Here is a 6,690-nt window from a genome sequence, read left to right as displayed (position 1 = left end):
GAGAGAGATTAGTATAAACATCATTTCTGAGTCATGTTTGGAAATGTAATCTTCTCTGATCCATTTGCATAGTTTAGAGCCTGATACTGAAATATATCTGTGGACAGCACGGACATTCAAAGCAGCAAAGATCACAGAAGACGACTCTGTTCAATAAATATTACACTCATGCTGTCAAGAAAGACCAAAGGTAGGTAAAACTCTGGTTGTTGCAGCCATCCAGTAAGACATGCTTTGTATTTGCAGTCGTGCTGTAGTTTGTGACACCTGGTGGATGAGTTGTGAAGGATGATGAAAAGAAGATTTAAACCCAGGCCCTGGAGTCACAACTCTAACCTTCAGTACATCGGTCACCTGCTCAGCCAGGTAAGCTATAGCAGCAGTCAGCAGTGTGTGAGTTAATTTGAAGACAATGATGAGAATAGCTATAAATCAGGGGGGAAAAAAACAACAACTTATTATAAGAAGAGCAGGTTCAGGGAGGGACAACCATCTGCTCCAACCAGTTTGGCAGTGAGTGAAGAGAGCAGGCCAAAAACAACAAAGAAACAAAAAACACACTGTGGAAGACCGAGGCAGAGTTTAGTAATTAACTCAATTCAACAGTGGTGCATGAACACATGAAAGTGGAGAGAGGTGGGTGAAAGAAACAACAAACACACTGTGGAAGACCGAAGCAGAGTTTAGTTTAAAGTGGAACTAAGGATGTTTCTCTGGCTGCCAGGATTCACTGAGTAATTCAAATGCTTTCTTTAATGCAGGACCCACCATGCATGTAAAAGCAAGTGTTTCACCAACATTTGTGACTAAAAATAGACCTGCAGTAGAAATGTATCTAGGAGCATGCATGTGAATATAAAGTATCACAACATCAGGCACATGCAGCCTAAGTGTTTAAACAAAGACTGATAACATAACAGCAGCAGTGATGATCAGAGTTTATGGTGAATCCAGCGTCTCGAGTTCTGGAGGCATCAAAGAGGTTACAGTTGTATTGGAGAAATCCCAAAACTTTACAAATTCATACAAAGACAGAAAGCCTGGTGAAATAAATTACTGACACAGTTGGATGTTAAAAGTAAAGACATGAGTACAAATGTACTCACAGAGCTTTGTTGGAGGCTTTGACCACTGGCAGCAGCCTCAGAAGAGCCTCCTCTGAAGCAGAGTATTTCTTCAGGTCAAACACATCCAGATCTTCTTCTGATGACAGTAAGATGAAGACCAGAGCTGACCACTGAGCAGGAGACAGTTTATCTGTGGAGAGACTTCCTGATCTCAGGGACTGTTGGATCTCCTCCACTAGAGAACGATCATTCAGTTCATTCAGACAGTGGAACAGATTGATGCTTTTCTCTGCAGACAGATTCTCACTGAGCTTCTCCTTGATGTACTGGACTGTTTCCTGATTGGTCTGTGAGCTACTTCCTGTCTGTGTCAGCAGACCTCGTAGGAGAGTCTGATTGGTCTGCAGTGAAAGACCCAGAAGGAAGCGGAGGAACAAGTCCAGGTGTCCATTTGGACTCTGTAAGGCCTTGTCCACAGCACTCTGGTAGAAGTATTTCTCTGAAGATTCTCCTGTTTCAGATTTCTTGGAGGTTGTTTGTTGTCTTCCAGCAGATTGAGTCCAGAGTTGATGAAGGTCAGATGGACATGAAGAGCAGCCAGAAACTCCTGAACACTCAGATGGATGAAGCAGAACACCTTGTCCTGGTACAGTCCTCTCTCCTCTTTAAAGATCTGTGTGAACACTCCTGAGTACACTGAGGCTGCTCTGATATCGATGCCACACTCTGTCAGGTCTGATTCATAGAAGATCAGGTTTCCTTTCTGCAGCTGATCAAAAGCCAGTTTTCCCAGAGACTCCATCATCTTCCTGCTCTCTGGACTCCAGTGTGGATCTGTCTCAGCTCCTCCATCATACTTGACCTTCTTCACTTTGGCCTGAACCACCAGGAAGTGGATGTACATCTCAGTCAGGGTCTTGGGCAGCTGTCCTCCCTCTCTGGTTTCCAGCACATCCTCCAGAACTGTAGCAGTGATCCAGCAGAAGACTGGGATGTGGCACATGATGTGGAGGCTTCGTGATGTCTTGATGTGGGAGATGATCCTGCTGGCCTGCTCCTCATCTCTGAATCTCTTCCTGAAGTACTCCTCCTTCTGTGGGTCAGTGAACCCTCTGACCTCTGTCACCATGCCAACACAGTCAGGAGGGATCTGATTGGCTGCTGCAGGTCGTGTGGTTATCCAGAGGCGAGCAGAGGGAAGCAGTTTCCCCCTGATGAGGTTTATCAGCAGCACATCCACTGAGGTGGACTTTCTAGGGTCAGTTAGGATTGTAGTTTTGTGGAAGTCCAGAGGAAGTCGACACTCATCCAGACCATCAAAGATGAACACAACCTGGAAGTCTTCAAAGCTGCAGATTCCTGCTTCTTTGGTTTCAGTAAAGAAGTGATGAACAAGTCCCACCAAGCTGAACTTTTCCTCTTTCAGCACATTCAGCTCTCTGAAAGTGAATGGAAATATGAACTGGATGTCCTGGTTGGCTTTGTCTTCAGCCCAGTCCAGGGTGTATTTCTGTGTTAAGACTGTTTTCCCAATGCCAGCCACTCCCTTTGTCAGCACTGTTCTGATTGGTTCATCTCTTCCAGGTGAGGCTTTAAAGATGTCTTCTTGTCTGATTGTTGTTTCTGGTCTGTCTGGTTTCCTGGATGCTGTTTCAATCTGTCTGACCTCATGTTCATCATTGACCTCTGCAGTCCCTCCCTCTGTGATGTAGAGCTCTGTGTAGATCTGATTCAGAAGGGTTGGGTTTCCTGCTTTAGCGATCCCCTCAAACACACACTGGAACTTCTTCTTCAGAGCAGATTTAAGGTTACGATGACAAACTGCAGCTTGAAGTTCTGAATGAGAAGAAATATGTAGAATATCATTTGAAAAGGAAAATATACACTTAATTCCAAAAACAATTAATCTTTAAAACACGTTGCTCCATCTTAAGACATCTCTGGAGTAAATGTTCATTTATCCAGCAGCTTAAATCTTTAGATAAATCCTCTTACTGCTCTGCAGACAGTCAGCCAGCTCCTCCTGCTTCATTCTCCTCAGGAAGTCCACTGTGATCTTCACAAATGCCTCTCTGCTGCTGCTCCTCTGACTCTCTAAGCATTCTGGGTAATCTGGACTCAGAACCTTCTGGATCTTCTTCAGCTCGTTCTTCACAAAAGTGATGATGTTGTCCTCCAGCAGCTGGAACAGAATACTTTATGAATGAGCCAATCAGACTGAAATCATGGAGCCAAACATCAGATCCATGGAAAGAGCAGACTGTGAACACAATAGATGTAAAAGTAGTTGTTGTACATGTACAGACCATAAATATGGAGTCCAGGTGTGTTTGATGCTGCTGGGCAGACTGACCACTGGGAACCTCTGAGCTCTCCTGGTCCACTCTGTGGAGGAACCATGAAGAATCAGTTCAAGCACAAGATAAAGATCCAGTAGTTTCTGCTCAGGTAACTTCATCTGAATCAAGTTTGTCATGTTTTAAACTCTAAAATTGTGAAAATATCAGGCATTTTCAGTCTGTTTTATGGACTCTCTTTCATTGCTGATGGATGATGTTGCAGAAGCTCAAACTTCATTAAACTGAACAAATTAACTCAGTGGGAGGTAAAACTGATAAACCATCAACCACCTCTACAAGCAGTTCATTGCTCAAAGACCAGAACATTATCCCAGGTCTGCCCTCCACCACTATAACAACAGCTTTACAAACTGGGTAGATTAGTGTAGGACATGTGAGAAATACCTGTTGTGTCATTTTGTCACAAATCATCTGACACCTCTGAGTTTTTTCTAAAACAAACTTTGCATATTTAATGAATTTGTGAAAGTTTTACAGTCATACTAATAATACAATTGAAATTTGGTTCCTTAGTCATCGATTCACAAGTTCAAGAAAGTAGAGGAGTTTTTCAGGGCAACCCCCCACACATTTAATCTCTATTGAAATCACTAAACAAATGTAACGTCTAGTCTAAAGGTCACAAACTGAAGATCAAATCTGTTTTTGTTCCCTGTGATTAAGTCTGAGCATCAGTATCCTGGGATTTATCCACTACATCCACACCACTGTTGTTCAATGTTCTCCTGATGGAGGTCTCATTAACACCACCCAGTATGATCCGGGCTTTAGCTGCTTAGACGTTACCCTGGGTCTCTTTGTGACCTCTCAGACTGTTTAACAGATCAGACACAAAGACAGATCAGAGACAGAGCAGCTCTGTTCTTTAAAGGCAAACATGAACCCACTCAGTACACACTTTCCCCACAGATATGAGCATCACTGTCCTGAAACAGCAAATGACCAAGTCTGACATTTTTATCTTTTTGTTTCATTGTTTTCTTTGTAAAAATCTGAGGATTTTTCAGCTCGTATTTATCCAGGAAAACGCAAACATCTAAAGGAGCTCATCACAGTTCTCTGACCTCGTTGGTCCAGGTTCATCACTGAAGTATGGAGGTTCATCTTTGGACAGGTCACTCCTCACAGACAGACAGCTGGATCCTGCAGACTGTGACCTCTGACCGCTGCAGACACAAACATGTTTTATTCAACGATAAATTATCTGATGAAAGTCATTGAAGCAGCTCTGATCACACAGACTGCAGATAATGCACCTGTTTCCTGTCAGTAACAATCCTCTTAGATTAGAGTACAGCTTTTTACAGGAAAACAAATGTCCCTGAATGCAACAGTGAGAAACAGTCTGCCTCCGTGGCTGTGATAGCTGCCGTTAGGAGCGTTCATGTGTTTGCAGTTATACGAGGAGATGTACCATCATGGAAATGTTAACAAATCCTGCAGCATCACGTGGCACGCACAAACAACTTCCACTGATCAGAGCGATGTCCTCTTTAAGGTCTGCAAACCTTAGTTTGCTTTCTAGAGCAGCGTATCATCCTCACAGAGCATAGCTGGCACGCTTGTTCCTGTTAGCTTAGCCACTAGGCTAAAGTCAAACTACCCACTGCTAGCAGCTGTTTCCATCATAGTTTAGGATCCAGATGTGTGAGCTCTAAATTTGCACCTGTGATTAAAATAAATAGTTAAAAACAGCCAATTGTGTCCAAATGTGTGTTAAAAGCAGATAAAATGACAGTTACACCTGTGCCTGTGTGTCCTTTGAGACACTACTCTCCTACAGAGATGCATTTTAGAAACCAGTTAACATCAAAATCATTTAAATCAGACAAACTGACATCAGTTCATGTTACTGACAGCTCACCTCTCTGCAGCAGACACTTTAAAATCAACGAGACCACCTTTAGACGTGTCACTCCTTAAGGACACAAAGCTGGATGGAGGTCCAGGCTGGTTCCTGTGAATAATGACGGAGCAGTGATGCGAGTGCTGAGCTGTGACATGGAAAATAGTCATGGACAGTTAGAGATGGTCATCTCACCTCTGAGATTTGGTCTGGCTCTCACGTTCCCCACACAGAATGGTTTTAGAGCGAGAGACTCCCTCCTCTCTGTCCTCACACTGAGCCATGCTGCTCAATTTACATCCACATCAGCTCACAAACACTTTCTACCTTCACCTGCAGAGAAAACACAAATCATTCATGTGCACATCAACTGAAATCCTCCTTTCCATCATGTGTGCTGTCCAAATATCAAGTGCTTCTTTCCTGCTTCATCTCAGTGTCAGCTGAGAAAATGACAAACCCACTATGTGTCAACATTTGATGGATGATGACACAGAAAGGTGAAGTGATATTGACCTAAATGTGTCCTAATGATAATGAGAAGCTTTGATGAGTTTTGACTGTGTGAGGTGTTACTAGGATGTTAACCCAGCCCTGAAATCTTTGCTATTTTCACTTGATAACAGAAGCTGTTGAAAGTTATTGAGTGTATCTGACAGTAAAGTGATGGATCCGAAGCCATGTTGAAAATGTCTGATTTTCTCCTTAGTTATAGAGAAGGAACTGCTCATTTTTCTCTCTGCAGGGTCCTACCAATCACAATACGACAAGTCCCAGAGGCAAAACCTTAGGAGATACGCTGCAAAATTCAGGCTGAAGGGTCAGTATTTTAATGTAATTAAATATCTAGATGTAATTATTGGTTAAATACATGTTATAATTAATTTACATGTTTTAAATCTAGGCGGGGAGCTCTTGTTAGGAAACAGGAGAGTGATAAGAACAAAAGAAGAAGCCATGGGACTATTTCAGGAGTTTCATTCAAGTCCTATTGGTGGACACACTGGTGTACTCAAGAATCGAAATGCAATATCTTCTGGTGTGGCATGTAAGTTTACATTGAGAACTGGGTATGTATTTTTAAAGTTGTCATTTATAAAAACAAATGTATAGTATGTCAACAGTGCACAAAATGAATGCATAGTTATCCTGAAGACCTGTCCCAGATTTCAGAATGATGTACAGTAATTAACACTGTAGCTTGATCGAGTATTTTTTATAGAATATTTGTAATTATGTTGTTTAATTAATTATGATTGTTGGATAATATAAATAAGAACATATAATATGTTTAAGGTCCTGGCTTGTGACCAGTACCAAAAAATGGTAAAAAACCTTTGGCTGCTGTGCAACCACTGCAGTGTAATAAGGTAAATATCAGTAACATTTTAGTAGAAAATAGTAATGTTTTAATGTA

The 6,690-nt window shown here is 42.0% G+C and overlaps 1 pseudogene; it reads right to left on the bottom strand.

The window, feature by feature from the left end:
• Window positions 1-778: 778 nt before the first annotated feature.
• On the bottom strand, window positions 779-5,572 carry LOC121815804 (annotated as a pseudogene).
• Between the last annotated feature and the right edge of the window lie 1,118 nt (window positions 5,573-6,690).

The sequence above is a fragment of the Haplochromis burtoni genome, unplaced genomic scaffold, assembly GCF_018398535.1.
Source record: "Haplochromis burtoni strain Fernald_Lab_line unplaced genomic scaffold, NCSU_Asbu1 Contig_312, whole genome shotgun sequence".
NCBI classification, from domain to species: Eukaryota; Metazoa; Chordata; class Actinopteri; order Cichliformes; family Cichlidae; genus Haplochromis; species Haplochromis burtoni.
This window is presented reverse-complemented; position numbering and strand designations above follow the sequence as displayed.